Raw genomic sequence first — 17,465 nt, forward strand, 5'->3', positions numbered from 1 at the left:
GCCAGCATAATTAAGGACCCCACGCACCCCGGACATACTCTCTTCCACCTTCTTCCGTCAGGAAAAAGATACAAAAGTTTGAGTTCACGTACCAACTGACTCAAGAACAGATTTTTCCCTGCTGCCATCAGACTTTTGAATGGGCCTACCCTATTAAGTTGATTTTTTCTCTACACCCTAGCTATAACTGTAACATTACATTCTGCAGTCTCCCCTTCCTTCCCTATATACGGTATGCGTTGTCTGTATAGCATGCAAGAAACAATACTTTTCACTGTATACTAATACATGTGACAATAATAAATCAAATCAAATTTGTCTACATATCTGACCTTCTAGCTCTCGCTGAGTGTTTGGGGGCCTACAGTACACTTCCAACAAATAGATTGCCCCCTTTTGTTTTTAAGTTCAACCCACATGACTTCACTTGAGGAACCTGCTAACATATCATCCCTCCTCACTGCTGTAATTGACTCCTTGATCAACATTACAACATCCCCTCCTGATTTATATCCCCCCCACCCCCCTCCCCACAGTCTGAAGATTCTATACCCGGAATATTGAGCTGCCTTCCTGACTCTCACTTAACCATGTTTCTGTGACAGCAATAATATCATACTCCCATGTCTTAATCAACACCTTCGGCTCATCAGCCTTACCTGTAAGACCCCTTGCATTAAAATAAATGCTACCCAGCCTTGCCTTATTCCCTTGTGCCTTAACAAGTCTCCGTTGCACTGCCTTACAGACTGACATTGTCTTTCTTCCATATTTGGCTGTGCATCTGGCCCCACTGCACCTCCACATGCGATCCATCTCCGTTCCAAATTAGGTTAAACCCCTACCCCCAATAGCACTAGCAAACCTCCCTGCAAGGATGTTGGTTCTATTCTGATTTAGATACAATCCGGCTGATTTGTCCAGGTCCCACCTTCCCCAGAAATGGATCCGGTGATCCAGGAAACTAAAGCCCTCCCTCCTTCACCATCTCATCAGCATGCATTCATCCGCTCTATCCTCCTATTCCTATACTCACTAGCACATGGCAGTAGCAATCCAGTGATTCTAACCATTAAGATCCTGCTTTTCAATCTGCTGCCTAGCTCCCTATATTCTTGCTGCAGGGCCTCATACTACTTTCTACCTATGTCATTGGTACAAATGTGAAATACGCCATCTAACTGTTAACCATCCTGGAGTCTTGTCTGCGGCCGCAGCAACGCCGGTCTGTACCCCTCACTATTGAGTCTCCTACCTCTATTGCTCTTCACTCTTACTTCCACCCCCCCCCCATTGTGCTACCGCCTCCCCCCCCCCCCCCCCAACAGTGTAAAGCTTAGCGCCCCCTCCCCCCACCGTGCAGCTGAACCAACCACAGTGACGTGATCTTGGTTCTGGTTGCCCACTCCAGAGGATCCATCATTCTCATCATTTTCCAAAACATAAAAATGGTTCTTGAGTGAGATGCACTCTGGAGTTTTCCTGACTACCTGCCTGCCCCTCTTCCTCTGGCTGCTGGTCACTTATTCCTTCCTTGAGTGCACTTCCTTGAGCTGTGGCATGACCAAATCTAAAAACATGCTGTCCACGAACCTCTAAGCCTCGCAGATGCGGTGTTGTGCTCCTGCTGATGCTCAAGCTCCGAAACCAGGCCCTCAAGCTGGTCAAACCGGTGGCATCCCCTGGGAATCATAGAATCATATAATTCACAGTGCAGAATGAGGCCATTGGGCCCATCGAGTCTGCACCGGCCCTTACAAAGAGCATTCTACTGGAGCCCACTATCTACCCTATCCCTGTAACCCAGTAACCCCCACTTAACATGTTTTGGACACAAAGGGAAATTTAGCATGGCCAATCCACCTACCCTGCACATCTTTGGACTGTGGGAGGAAACCAAAGCACCCGGAGGAAACCCACGCAGACACGGGGAGAACGTGCAGCCTCCACACAGACAGTGACCCAGCCGGGAATCAAACCTGGGACCCTGGATCTGTGAAGCAACTGTGCTAACCACTATGCTACCGTGCTGCCCAATGTGGTCAACTAGACTGAAAGGAGCGTCGAGGAATTCCCACATGCTGCAGGCCGCAAAGCACAAAACTGGGCTCCCCTGTCACACTTTTAGTTGAAAGACCCTCATGTTAAATCATTTTTTGATTGGCATAAATTTAAGTTATTCTTTTAAAAAGCTGGAACTCATACCTTTCCTTAACATAGCTTTAAATTAAAGAAAAACAACTTACCCAATACTTAACAGCCAGCTCTCTCCCTTGTAGATTCTACTCCTGCAGCAGGGCAAGACCACTCTCTGAAGACTAAAACGTTAGAAAACAAAAGAGCACCTCTTTCCCATCTGCAACAAATTCCCACTGAGCTCCAAATTCCCAAATACATACACTCACTTTGGCTGAGTCTCACTCAGGATGTGCTCTCTCCCAACTGTTCATGCGCAAATCTTACTGGCTGTACTAACAGGGAAGCATCAACCAATGTATTAAAAGTCAAAATACGAGGACTGTGTGAATTAATTACACATTACACAGGCAGTGATGAATTCCCACAGGTAAAATCAGCACTTTTGTCCTCATTGCAATTAAATTTAAACCAAACATTCCACGGACTGGAGAATGCGACCTGAAACATGCATGGCTCCATGACATTTTTGCAATTCATCTTGCATGAAGAAGCTGGCTGTAACTTATCTGGGAAGTAGAATTTAAAAGGCACTGAATCAGTTCCCTGTGAGTGAAACAGAAGGCAGTGTGATTGAACTGCAGAGGGAAGAAATCCCTGTGGGTCAGCAGCTCGAGGAGTGTTACTCCATGAGTGAAATTTGTAGACCCCATCAGGCATGTAAAATAAGACAGATGTATAGCCCACAGCCGTTCTATCCACCCACGAGCTACACTTCACAATACGGTGGCAGGTACAACATCAGTCAGACTACCTGCCATTAGGCCTACAGAGATCCTTAAGTGGCCAAATAAGGTCCATTCGGAGGCCTAATTCCTGTTCCATAATATAATGGATGGTGGAAAGTGGCGGAATCAGAGCAGCCTGTTTTTTCACCAACTCTGGTGTAAATGTGGGAAATCCAGAATGAAGGAAGATGGGAGGGTGCCCTATATGAATCAGGGACAGCTCTCCCTAAAATGCTGTTCTCCCTTTATGCCTTCCCCCAAGGCTTCCAAATTCTGAGCCCCGTCAAGGATTTCTGATCCCTTCCCACTGCGATTTATCTCAGTATGGCATCCTTGACATTTCTTCCCAGGAACTCCCTTGTCATCCCAGCAGCAGCCACTACTCGTTTATAGCGCTGCTGGGCTGCTCAGCTGATGGCCAATCAGACTGGCCAGCAGCTCTGAACAGTGGGACTTCCATTCCCTGTTCAGGCAACCCACAGTTTTTTTATCACTGTGAGGTATCTACCGAGAGTACGAGCAATATGCACCCCCTCTCTGTAAAATCCTGTCCCATGTGTTTGGGAGGGTGTTGCACCTTTGATGTACTAAATGTATTTCATCATCACGGCAGCAACTAGCAATTGCTATCTCCAGAATTTGCACAAGTCTACTCTGGAAAAATCTTTGCAGCAGAACTGTGCCTTGTGCATTTACTAATGATGCTTGGTTGAACATGCTGTAGGAGTTGTAGACAAGGAGGTAAGCCCTCTTTGAAGCCGAAAAGCATCCATCTGAAGAGCTGGCATGCAAGCTGCCTGCAGAAATATTAAGGAATAGGGGGCGAAATTCTCCCCCAACGGCGCGATGTCCGCCGACTGGCGCCAAACACGGCGCCAATCAGACGGGCATCGCGCCGGCCCAAAGGTGCGGAATGCTCCGCATCTTTGGCGGCCTAGCCCCAACATTGAGGCCGACGCTGGAGGGATTTCCGCCCCGCCAGCTGGCGGAAATGGCATTTGTTGCCCCGCCAGCTGGCGCGGAAATGCGGCGCATGCGCGGGAGCGTCAGCGGCCGCTGACAGTTTCCCGGCGCATGCGCGGGAGCATCAGCGGCCGCTGTCAGTTTCTCACGCATGCGCAGTGGGGAGAGTCTCTTCCGCCTCCGCCATGGTGGAGGCCGTAGCGGAGGCGGAAGGGAAAGAGTGCCCCCACGGCACAGGCCCGCCCGCGGATCGGTGGGCCCCGATCGCGGGCCAGGCCACCGTGGGGGCACCCCCCGGGGTCAGATCGCACCACGCCCCCCCCCCAGGACCCCGGAGCCCGCCCACGCCGCCTTGTCCCGCCGGTAAATACCAGGTTTGATTTACGCCGGCGGGACAGGCAATTTCTGGGCGGGACTTCGGCCCATCCGGGCCGGAGAATCCAGCGGGGGGTCCCGCCAGCCGGCGCGGCCCGATTCCCGCCCCTGCCCAATCTCCGGTACCGGAGACTTCGGCGGGGGCGGGATTCACGGCGGCCTACGGCCATTCTCCGACCCGGCGGGGGGTCGGTGAATGACGCCCAGGGTTTCTGGTATGTGGATGGATGCCAAGGGAAGTGGACTCAACACAACAGGTAATACTATTTTAATTGGAAACATTAATGGGTCCGTTTTGAAGGTTGGTACAGCTACAGCAGTGATCGTACAATCATTTGCCACTACTCACATTACATTGGCAAGTGGTCTCAGTTACATGGTGGAGGCCAATGCCTAACTAGGCATTGCAAATCCATGAGTAACGTTATGGAGCACTGACTGAACAGTGACGTCAGATTTCCTGGACAGTGCTGACACTGGCAATGATGCATGCTGGCCGTCCTAACTGTCCCTGTAACTCCATATTAACCATCAATACTCAACAAGACTCACATTTCATTTGACCACAGTTGCAGAATATTACGGGAGCTCACCAACAATATCAAGGCTTCAATCAGGAAAGGTCAAACTTTCTCCCACTATTCTATAAAATTTTTGTTACATATTTTTGAATGGTAGAAATCCTTATGCAGCAGCTTAAACAAGAACAAGTAATTTCTTGACACTTTGCCTCATTAATGCACCACTTTTTAATTCATTTCTTTTTTATTAAAATGAGTAATTATTGGGAAGTCATGTGCTTATTAAATAACTGAAATAGACTGGTACAATGTGTGAACATTCCTGTCAGTAGCGGATGCATCGTTCTACCCAGAAAATGTGAAAGCATTTTTATCACTCCATATTGATATCTCACCTTTGGACCAAGGAGGAAGCTGGCACTCTGTTTAACTTGATAATGAATGCATTTCCACTCCAACCCCACAGAGGAAAATCAGTGGTTGAACTGCAGAACAGACCTGAAGACAAATAGCACCATTTCCCATCTTCACTAAATCAGCAGGTTTAATGCCAATGCTAAATGTGTGATAATGTTCATTACTGTCAAAAATGTGACAGTGCTTGTGTTCCACTTTTTCACTGTCGATTAAAACATTTCTGTTTTGGGAACTTTTTATATAGCTCAAGTGCTAATGGGCTGAAAGTGTGATAGGGCAATTAGCCTGGTTGAAATCAGCAAATTAAGTAAGAGTGAAGTGTTCGATATTGCCATGCTAATGCAATGTATATTTGATGGATTTATCTTGCTGGAGAGTTTCCAGCGCTAAGGCTGGAACTTTTATTTAAAGATGAGTTGCTGCATACTTTCTTTGCATGCTATGACGATTGTAAGTAAAAAGTAAAGTTGCCATTGTCCCAGATGACAATAAGCTGCTTTCCATTTGGAGCGAGAGAGCTAACTGGTGGTGATTTAACCTGAAGATCGCCACACCCTCAGACGAGAGGCAAGTTTCGAGAAGGTCTTCATGAATAACCTCAACCGGTGGGGGGATTGAACCTGCGCTGTCGGTCTCGCTCTGCATCACGAGCCAGCTGTCCGGCCAACAGAGCTAAACTATCCCCACAACCCCACCTTAACCTTTGAACAAGGGGCAATTTAGCATGGCCAATCCACCTAACCTGCACTGGACTGTGGGAGGAAACCGTGGCACCTGGAGGAAATCCACGCAGACATGGAGAGAATGTGTAAACTCCATTGTCACCCAAGGGTGGAATCGAGCCCGGGTCCCTGGTGCTGTGTTTTCTTTCTTTCAGGATTCAAGAATTGTGTATTGCATATCAAGTCTAACAGTACATTACCAAGACGTAATTTCTTCACACCAAGGTCTCAAGAAGTATAAGCCTCACAAGGGCTAGCTGTGCATGCTAAAACGTTTGATTGAGGTTAGTGTGATTGTCACACCAATATTAAGGCTGCAATTTATCACTATTAAAATAAGTTTCTGATGCCCAGTATCGCCCTCAGAAAGACATATGGACAGCAAGTTACATCTCTATGGCACTGCAGAAGCTGTCAATGTCACTCTCATTTTCTGTGTTGTGCTTTGCACTGCTTCTGGTGACATCAGCAGTGTTAGACTATTTACTATCGACATACATATCAAGAAAATCAAATATTCTTTACATATAGGGTCAATGATTTCATCATTTATCCATCAGCAAGAATGGCACAATTCCAGAATCTCCAGTGGTCATCAACTGAACCTCTGCTGTCATTCAAATCTCCTACAAAACGCTGAGCAGAAAGAGAATTTAAAAAAATATATATTTCACCATGCCCTTAATATGGGCAGCACGGTAGCACAGTTGCTTCACAGCTCCAGGGTCCCAGGTTCGATTCCCAGCTTGGGTCACTGTCTGTGCGGAGTCTGTATGTTCTCCCCGTGTCTGCGTGGGTTTCCTCCGGGTGCTCCCGTTTCCTCCCACAGTCCAAAGATGTGCAGGTTAGGTGGATTGGCCATGCTAAATTGTCCTGAGTGTCCAAAAAAGATTGGGCGGGGTTACTGAGTTACGGGGATAGAGTGGAGATGTGGGCTTGGGTAGGGTGCTCTTTCCAAGGGCCAGTGCAGACTCGATGGGCCAAATGGCCTTCTGCACTGTAAATTCTATGATTCTATGATAATAACAACCGCCCCAGAATTATTCACGTTAATATCTGTCTTTCTGGAATCTTGATTTTAAAGTAATTATCAGTGTTACCTTTCTTTGAAGGGGAATGAAGAGTTAAAGGACGGCTCCTGCAAAGCCCAGGTTACGGAGCTATTGTTCAGGACATCAATCAAGGATAGAAGCAGACACAAGGTACTGCCATAACTAGCATTCATTATCCAAGGCACTAGTGTATGCTGAAGTAATGCATTGGACAACCTTACAACACCACCACCCTACCCTCTACCCCTTTGCACTAAGAGTCTCCGGATTACTTATCATTTCAGCTTGCTCCGTAACTTTCCTTAAACAAAGTGTCCTGAGCATGGGGGTTGATGACAAGGCGGGTAAGGCCATGCCAAACTAAGAAGGTGAAATGTCATTGTGCAATTAGCAGCAATACAGCCAAGAAGAACCATGCGCCAGATGTTAATTCTAGATACCTTGCAATGGTTCTCAAGAAACCCTAAAATCTATATATTGGTCCTTTTAAAGTGACATCAGGAGTAATTGTCATATGTGAGGTAAATCATCTTGTCCTACACTGTCACTCTGAGCTCTTTAAGGAAAACATAATGTTGTTTGTTACAATCCCCTGTACTATATGATCCTTTTTTATTGAGTCTCTGTGTTTTTGGAGTTCTATCGAGAGAAGCTGGTTTAGCACACTGGGCTAAATCGCTGGCTTTTAAAGCAGACCAAGCAGGCCAGCAGCACAGTTCAATTCCCGTACCAGCCTCCCCGAAAAGGCGCCGGAATGTGGCGACTAGGGGTTTTTCACAGTAACTTCATTGAAGCCTACTTGTGACAATAAGCGATTTCTTCTTCTTCTACATCACTTGCTCCATCGACTAGTGGGCCCGCTCTTGTGTTGGTGGCCTGCTGGGTCCACCATGCTCCGATCTGTTTCGCCCCGCGTGTCCCCTCGGTCTGAGGTTGAGGCCTTCCTTTCCCGATTCTTGCTATTTTTGCAGCTCCACGGCCAGTTCGGCGCATTTCAGTTGGTTGGCTTTTAGTTGGAGGTGAAGCTGGGGGCATTTTGTGGTATTTTTGTATCCGTTTGATGGGTAAAAAAGGGGCTAGTAAGAGGTTTACAAGAGAAAGCCACCCTTCGTGCAACCGCTCAGCTCATGCCACCATCAGATGTCCTTCTTTCAGTATCTTAATTACATCTTTCCTTTGTTCTTCACCTGCTGATAGATTTGCATCTTTGGTTTTCGGTGGCCCTCTGATATCTTCAAACAGTGCTTTGTTTTCAATCTCTTCTTCAAAGTCAAAGGCATAATGCTTCCCTTTGTCAGGTTTCTGACTGCCCAAATTGGAGAGCACCCTTGAATGCGTTTTTTCTGCAGTTCTGTCTCTTTCTGTCTCTCATGCAATGCAGCCAGTCTTTCCTGATTGTCCAATAATGTTCATCCAAATTTCAAGGAACTTCCACAGCCAATCTACCAGCAACATTGTCAATACTGAGGAAAATATTTGGTTCATTTTTAATCAATAAACTCTTCAATTATCCAGATTTATATTCTCTCTTTTCTGTCATGTGAGAGTACCCTTTAAGAAATGGGTGTTTAAAAAATGTACGTTTAAAAAATGGAGCTGCTCATGTTACTGGAGTGATGTCAGAGTGTGGGTGGAGCTGAGCTCGACTTCTGCTTTTTTTAGTTTCCATTTGAGAAAGTTTGGATGTGTCTGTGTTTTTCAGTGAGCTGAATCTGAAGTTTCAGTGAGCTGCACTGCTGTTGATCTCTGCCATGCAAAGACTATCTATGGATCATTTGGCAAACTCAGAATTGTAAAAAGGTCTCAGTATTAAATGTAACCCTGGTGTGCTCCTGTTTAGAGGTTTGTTAAGCTTTTGGATGTTAAAAGAACAGCATACAGATTACTTAGAGTTGTATTCTTTGGGGGGTGTATTTGAATTAATGGTTCCTAAGATGTTCACTGTTTGTTTTAGAAAGGTTAATTTGAGTTCATAGAATAAACATTGTTTTGTTTTAAAAACCACTGGTCCATTTTCTGCTGTACCATACCTGTAGAGTGAGCTGTGTGCTCCCCATACCACAATCTATTAAAAGTTGTGGGCCAGGTGAACTCCATGATACACTTTGGGATTCTCTAAACCCTGGCTCATAACACTTCTTTCACATGGTTACCTACGGTGACAAGTAAATCTGATGGCTCAATCTTTGCAAAGTTGGTTGGCTTTATATGCACCATTTTTGTTTTAAAGCTTTTACCTCCTCATCAGAGTTTTTGTAATCGTAGCTTTTATCTCTGCTTGATAATATGGACACATACAATTTGTCCTTTTCAGATTTTAACTCTCTTTCTTTACTTTCAGATTCACCAAGGTGAATCCTGTGGCTAGAAGTGTCCACGGTGGGCGGCATGGTGGCCAAGTGGTTAGCACTGCTGCCTCACAGTGCTGAGGACCCAGGTTCGATCCTGGCCCCAGGTCACTGTCTGTATGGAGTTTGCACATTCTCCCCGTGTCTGCGTGGGTCTTACCCCACAACCCAAAGATATGCAGGATAGGTGGATTGGCCACACTAAATAGTCCTTAATTGGAACAAAAATTGGGTGCTCTAAATTTTAATAAATAAATGGTGGTGCCCTGCAACTACTTTTCACATCATTCCCAGAATCAGAGGATGGCACGTAATTAGTTCCATTAACTTTCTGTTTTTTGTTAATAGATGTGATTGCAGAATCACCAGATGGTGCTTCATCCACCTTCTTCATTGTAAAAAAGAATTGATCATGAATAATTTAATCTAATTTGCTATTTGTTTCCTTTGCTTTGAAGAGACACTGTAGGCCTTTAAAAGGATTGTGTTAATCAGCCATTTGCTTGGTGTCATTTCACAGTCCTCCTGAATAGTTGAGCCATCCTATTATGTATATCTTCCTTCAAAACAGGCATGCTCTGGGAAATATTTGGACGTGAAGTGAATGGCAATGGGTTTACTGCAAGAGGCGGTAACAAGTTACTTTTAGAAAAGTCCAATTCACTTTCTGTTTCTGATTTGCTGTTTCCTTTCCTAGCTTTGGAAGAATTACTTGTTATCTGTTCAAGATCAGTTAGTGACAGGTCTATTCGGGAGCAGTTGTTTATGATTTCTTCATGATCAGAAACAAAATTGGATTGAGACCTCTCATCTGAATCTTCATCACTGTTAATACCATGAGATTTGTACTCTTCTTTCTTAAGATCATCTTCGGTCTTGGAGTTCTCAGAATCTGGTTCTCTACTCAATTGTATTTTTGACCTGTGAGGAATCATTCTCGTAGGGATAATTTCATCAATCTCAGCGGAATCAGATTCGCTACCATTGTCATTTTATATGTGATTAATGTCTTTCAACATTTCTTTCTTTGAGTCATTTAATGCCCAATGAGTTTTCCTAATTCCTACATGCCCTGCCATTGGCATTTCATGTGCTATCTGCAGCACTTCCCTCAGACTCTCTCGAATTGTGAGTGAAGCTACAACCTTCACTCCTGTCATACCATTCCCCAAAAGTAAGTCTAATATATCCACTGGGAATTTCTTAACCACCCTGACAGCTACTGGACCTGACACTAAATTATATACCGATTGTACTTTATACATCCCAAGCACTAATACCATAGCTTTCACTGAACTCTCTGGAGGAAAAAAAGAAATCCTTCTCCAGTAAGAGAGTTTGGGTAGCACTTGTGTCCTTTAAGGTAGTCATGGGTTTGGCTATATCAGTTGAGGAAAATGTGGTGATCGTCCTCTCAGACTAAAACCCGGAATACCTCTCCTTCACTTCATTCATCACACCTACATCCACAGCAGTGCTTACCTAAGGTTTCCGAAGTCCAGTTAGAGCTACAGTCTGCCCTGTAGTATTCTCCAATTTAGTTCCTTTTCAGAATCCTGCTTATGGACTCCAACAAGTCCCATGAGCCTTCCTTGCAACTTCCAATATGCTGAACGAACATATCCCAACTTATTATAATTGTAACACCTAGGCTTTCGAGTCTCACCTTCATCCTCAGTACCTTCCTTCCTGGTCTATGGAGGAGAACTTGGAGCATTCCCAGCTATCCATTCTTTACCTTGGCTACCTGCCTTCCTTTCGCACTCCCACTTCCTATCTTTTCAAAATTATGGGGGTGATGGAACAAAGGTTTAAATGTTGTCAAGTGAGAGTACCTTTAAGAAATGGGTGTTTATAAATGGGTGTGTATCTAAATATCTGTAGTGAGAGTACATTTAAGAAATGGGTGTTTACTACTGCAGTGATGTCAGAGAATGGGTGGAGCTGGGCTGTCTATCAGCTTTCTACTTTCGTTTTAGGCTGTTTGCTGCAGGGTGTGTTTTAGTTTCGTTTTCAGAGCTGGATAGCTGCACTTACAGCCAGAAGGGGTATTAGACTCTCTCTGTAATCTAAAGAATGTAAATCGATCCTTTGGTGATTTCAAACTAATAACTGCTCTCAGTAGTGACTTTAACCTGATGTGCTTCTGTTTAAAGGTTTATTTCAATCTTATGGATGTTAACAGCTTATGGATTACTTAGTGTTGTATTCTTTGGGGGTTATATTTGAATTGATGGTTGCTAAGATGTTCACTGTATGTTTTAAAAAGGTTAACTTGAGTTGATAGAATAAACATTGTTTTGCTTCAAAAAATACTTTTCCATTTCTGCTGTACCACACCTGTAGAGTGGGCCGTGTGCTACCCATACCACAATCTATTAAAAGTTGTGGGTCAGGTGAACTCCATGATACACTTTGGGGTTCTCTAAACCCTGGCCCATAACAAATTGGGGGCTCGTCCGGGATAAAAGTCTATCTATTGGATTGGCTTGGTGAACTTAAAGACAGTGAGGGGTGAGCATATTGTGGTTGCTTTTCAGGTGTGATATTTTAGTTTAAGTAGGGAGTGTGTTGTAGACAACGGCTCTTTCAGAGCCTCAGAGGTTTTTGGGGGTAGAGACGGTCACACGCAGTACCTTATGGACAGAGGCTAAAAACAGACGGTTAGATTTGGCAAAAACATTGCAGTTAACATTATCTGACAAAATGCGAAAAGATGAGGTAATTATGGTGGTGGCTAAGCATTTAAAGTTGCCTGAGATACAGTTACAGATACAGTTGCCTGAGACTCATTGAAAATGGCTAAAAATTCAGTTACAAATTAAACAAATGGAACATGAGAATGAATTAAAGCAGCTTGAATACGAAAGAGAGGAAAAAGAAAGAGAGAGAGCGGAAGAATAAAGAGAAAGAGATAGAGAGGAAAAAGAAACAGAGAGATAAGAAAGGAGAAAAGAAAGAATAGCCCTAGCAGAACAAAAGGAAAGAGAAAGAGAGATACAGATCAGGGAAAAAGATAAAGAGAGAGAGTTTGAACTTCAGAAAATGGCCATGAAACATGACAGTCAGTTAAAATTGGCAGATGTAAAGGGTAACATACAGTTGGATGATAGTGATGAGGATCGTGAGAAAGAGCGTCAAAGTCAAAGGCTTGGTGGGGATCTATTTAAATATGTCCATGCATTGCCAAGGTTTGACGAGTAGGTGGTAGGAGCCTTTTTCATTTCATTTGAGAAGGTAGCTAAACAAATGAAATGGCCACAGGACATGTGGGTATTATTGATTCAAACAAAGCTGATAGGTAGGGCGAGTGAAGTGTTTGCATCACTACCTGAGGAAGTATCTGGGACGTATGAGGAGGTGAAAAAATCCATCTTAGGCGTGCATATGAACTAGTGCCTGAAGCCTACAGACAAATGTTTTGAGATTTAAGGAAAGAATTTAGTCAAACATACATGGAGTTTGAAAGGCTCAAACAGAGTAATTGTGATAGGTGGATAAGGGCTTTGAAAACAGACCAAACGTATGAAGCTCTCAGAGAAATTATACTTTTGGAGGAGTTTAAAAATTCAATTCCTGATGTAATGAGAACTCATGTGGAAGAGCAGAAGGTTAAAACTGCGAGATTCGCCACAGAAATGGCAGATGATTATGAATTAGTTCATAAATCAAAGCTTGGTTTCCAATATCAGTTTCAGCCTGTGAGGGATAGAAACTGGGGACATGAGAAATACTCAAGTGGTAAAGGTAAAGGTGGTCTGATGGGAGATAAAAAGGAGAGAGTGTACGTCATACTAAAAAAGAAATCCAGGAGAGTGAAAGAGAAATGAAAACTGTCAAATGTTTTCCCTGTAATAAACTAGGCCATGTAAAGTCACAGTGTTGGTGGTTGAAGAAAAGCACTGGGAAGGCTGATGTGGTAAAACAAGATACGACAGTGGGGTTTGTTAAAGTGTTAAAGGAAAGCCCAAGTGAAGCGAAGGAGGTGCAAAAGATTGTACAGCCTGATCAAGAGGTGATTGATAAGGAGGTGCCCGATCTCTTTAAAGAATTTACTTGTGTGGGTAAATTTTACTCATGTGTTCCAGGAGGAGCAGGTAAAGGAGTCACAATTTTAAGAGATGCGGGAGCTAGTCAATCTATAATGGTAAGAGATGAGGAGTTATGTAGTTTGGGAAGAATGTTGCCAGAAAAGGTGGTAATATGTGGAATTCAGGGTGAGGGGAGAAGTGTTCCATTATACAAAGTAAGGTTGGAAAGTCCAGTGAAGAGTGGTGAATTGATAATAGGAGTAATGGAGAAACTATCTTGTCCAGGAATACAGTTTATCTTGGGTAATGATATAGCTGGATCGCAGGTGGGAGTGATGCCTACTGTGGTTGATAAGCCAGTGGAAAATCAGACAACTGAAGTGTTGAAGGACGAATAGCCTGGGATTTTTCCGGATTGTGTAGTAACAAGGTCACAAAGTCACAGGTTAAGACAAGAGGAGAAATCAAAGAGTGAAGATAAAGTTGAAGTGCAATTATCAAAAACGATTTTTGATCAGATGGTTGACAAAGAACAAGAACAGGCGGAGGACGAGACGGATATTTTTAGTTCAGGAAAATTGGCGGAGTTACAACAGAAAGATGTAGAAATAAAATGGATGTATCAGAAAGCATACACAGTAGAGGAATCTGAGTGTATACCAGAGTGTTATTACCGTAAAAGTGGTGTCTTGATGAGAAAATGGAGACCTTTACATATGCAGGCGGATGAAAAGTGGGCAGAAGTTCATCAAGTAGTATTGCCAGTAGGGTATAGAAAGGAGGAGTTGAGAGTGGCACATGAGGTACCAGTGGGAGGTCATTTGGGAATACGGAAAACTCAAGCTAAAGTCCCAAAACATTTTTATTGGCTTGGACTACATAAAGATGTAGTTAAATTTTGCCAATCATGTCACACATGTCAAGTGATAGGGAAATCTCAAGCAGTGATAAAACCAGTGCCCTCAATACCCAGTCCAGCATTTGAGGAACCTTTTACAAGGGTCCTAATTGATTGCATAGGACCGCTTTCTAAAACAAGAAGTGGGAATCAATATCTTTTTACTATAATGGATATGGATACTAGGTTTCCAGAGGCCATTCCAGTACGTAATATTACAGCTAAAAAGATTGTGGAGGAGTTACTTGAATTCTTTACTCGATATGGACTACCCACAGAAATACATTCGGATCAAGGTCAAATTTTACCTCAACATTATTCAAAGAAGTTATGGGTAGCTTAGGAATAAAACAATTTAAATCAACTGCGTACCATCCAGAATTGCAGGGAGCGTTAGAAAGGAGGCATCAGACATTAAAGACAATGTTGAGGGCTTATTGTCAAGATTATCCAGAGGATTGGGATAAAGGAATTCCATTCGTACTGTTTGCAATTAGGGATGCACCTAATGAGTCAATCAAATTCAGTCCTTCTGAACTAATTTTTGGTCATGAGGTAAGAGGACCACTTATGTTCTAAAAATTGGGATAAATTATTGAGTTACCTTCCAGAGGAAAAACGAACTGACCTGAAAGAGTTATTGCTATCACAGGGGCAAGTATGTAGAGATAAGTTGGGAAGTACTAAAATGGCAATAAATGATGTAGATGTGGGGAATGCTGTTCCAATCAAACAACATCCATATAGATTTAACCCTTTAAAATTGGCACAAGTTAACACAGAGATTGAGAGTATGCTTAAAATTGTCGTAATTGAAGTGGGTTGCAGGCAATGGGGCTCACCCATAGTGATTGTACAAAAACCGGACGGTACCCAACGGTTGTGTGTGGACTATAGAAAGGTTAATGCAGTTACAAGAACGGACTCTTATCCTATCCCATGTTTGGAGGATTGCATTGAGAAAGTGGGACAATCTGCTTTTATTTCCAAACTGGATTTACTTAAAGGTCATTTTCAGCTAGACATGGAAAGAACATTTGAAACATCTGATAGAGTTATTTGATCGACTTCAGGAGGCGGGTTTGGTGGTAAACCTAGCCAAAAGTGAATTTGGAAAAGCCCAAGTCACTTTCCTTGGCCATACAATCGGACAGGGTCGAATGGTCACACGGGATGTGAAACCAACAGTTATTGAGGAGTTTCCAATATCCTCAAGACAAAGGGAAATAAAATGCTATTTCTTGGCATGAGTGGATTTGATCGAACATTTGTGCAAAGGTTTTGTAGCGTGATTGCTCCACTGAAGGACTTGCTGAAGAAACATCAAAAATTTCAGTGGACAGCAGACTTTCAACAGGCATTTGGCTGCCTGAAAGCTGTGATAACCAATGCTCCTGTGTTGGAGAATTACAAGGGACTCTGTGATCAGATTGAACTAAAGTATCTGACTTTAAAGAGAAATGCCGCGGCGTAGAGGAATGGATGGATCATGCACAGACCTTCTTGTTGAAAGAGACTGTCAATCGAGCAGGATTCCAGTTGGAGGAAGAAAAAAAAAATGGACTATATTATTATACCTGTTTGCGTGTGTTGTTTTTTTTAAACAAAAAGCATATTTACTGTGTGCATTTCTTAAAGGATAGTGAAAAGGTGAAAAATGAAGCCATCTAGAAGTTGATGGTTTATTTTTTTTTCTTGGGGGGAGGTGTCATGTGAGAGTACCTTTAAGAAATGGGGGCTGTTTATAAATGGGTATGTATATAAAAATCTGTCGTGAGAGAACCTTTAAGAATTAGGTGTTTACTACTGCAGTGATGTCAGAGAGTGGGTGGAGCTGGGCTGTCTGTCAGCTTTTTACATTTGTTTTAGGCTGTTTGCTGCAGGATGTGTTTTAGTTTCATTTTCAGAGCTGGATAGCTGCAGTCACAGCCAGAAGGGGTATTAGTCTCTCTCTCTGCAATCTAAAGAATTTAAATCGATCCTTTGGTGATTTCAAACTAATAACTGCTCTCAGTAGTGACTTTAACCTGATGTGCTTCTGTTTAAATTTTTTTTTCAATCTTATGGATTTTAAAAGGACAGCTTAAGGATTACTTAGTGTTGTATTCTTTGGGGGTTGTATTTGAATTAATGGTTGCTAAGATGTTCACTGTATGTTTTAAAAAGGTTAACTTGAGTTCATATAATAAACATTGTTTTGCTTTTAAAAACTACTTTTCCATTTCTGCTGTACCACACCTGTAGAGTGGGCCATGTGCTCCCCATACCACAATCTATTATAAGTTATGGGTGCGGTGAACTCCATGACACACTTTGGGGTTCTCTAAATCCTGGCCCATAACAATTTATGGATTAGTTCATAATCATCAGCCATATTTGCTGCTTATCTAGCATTAACCTTTGGTCTTCAACATGGATACTTATCATAGAAGGTAGGGGATTATTAAACATCTCTAAGAGAACGACCTCTCTCAAAGCCTCCTAGGTAGTTGCAACTCCCAATGCTTGTACCCATCAAAATTGTTCTGTTTAACCCTTTCGAATTCGACATACGTCTGTCCCGGCTGCCTCCTTCGATTCCGAAACTTTCGCCTATGTGCTTCGGGAACCAATTCGTATGCATCCAGAATAGCCTTTTTTACCTCATCATAATTTTTAGACACCCCCTCTGACAGGGAAGCACAAACTTCCTGTGCCCACCCCGTCAATATACTTTGCACAGGAAATGTCCACTTTTTTTCTGCCACCCCATTTGGGTTGCTATTTTCTCAGAAGCCCTGACAAAGGTTTCTACCTCCTCTCTTTGAATTTTGAGAGGGCCTGTATAAATGTAAACATAATACTAATGGGTTCCCTTCCAATATTAAGTTCTCCTCTAGTTCCTGGCAGCTCCCCTCTAATTTTCAGTTCCTTAAGCTGGAACTCACTCTCTCTTTTGCTTTTTCCTCTATCTATAATTCCAACCTCCTCATTTCCATCTCCATTTCTTTTCCTTTTTGCTCCATCTCCCTTTCTTTTTCTATTTTCTAATTGTTCCAATTGTAACTGGATTTTCGCTAATTCTACTGATGGTCGCCACAACCCAGGGTGGGCTTCTGGCATCTCTTTCAGATTTACATTTTGAGAAATCACTTCAGTTTTCTCTACCTTCCTAGCTTTAGCTGATACCACTATTTTTATTTCACCTGCCAATTTGATTTGCATGTCTTTTCGA

General features: G+C 43.1%; 1 protein-coding gene and 1 pseudogene across 4 annotated transcripts in view; both read right to left on the minus strand.

Moving 5' to 3' along the window:
• The window catches only part of agmo (alkylglycerol monooxygenase), a 552,459-nt gene that overhangs the window by 339,200 nt on the left and 195,794 nt on the right, over window positions 1–17,465 (minus strand). The gene's annotated exons all lie outside the window — the stretch shown is intronic.
• On the minus strand, window positions 8,100–10,605 carry LOC140425653 (uncharacterized; annotated as a pseudogene).

This window comes from Scyliorhinus torazame, chromosome 6 (assembly GCF_047496885.1).
Source record: "Scyliorhinus torazame isolate Kashiwa2021f chromosome 6, sScyTor2.1, whole genome shotgun sequence".
Classification (NCBI taxonomy): domain Eukaryota; kingdom Metazoa; phylum Chordata; class Chondrichthyes; order Carcharhiniformes; family Scyliorhinidae; genus Scyliorhinus; species Scyliorhinus torazame.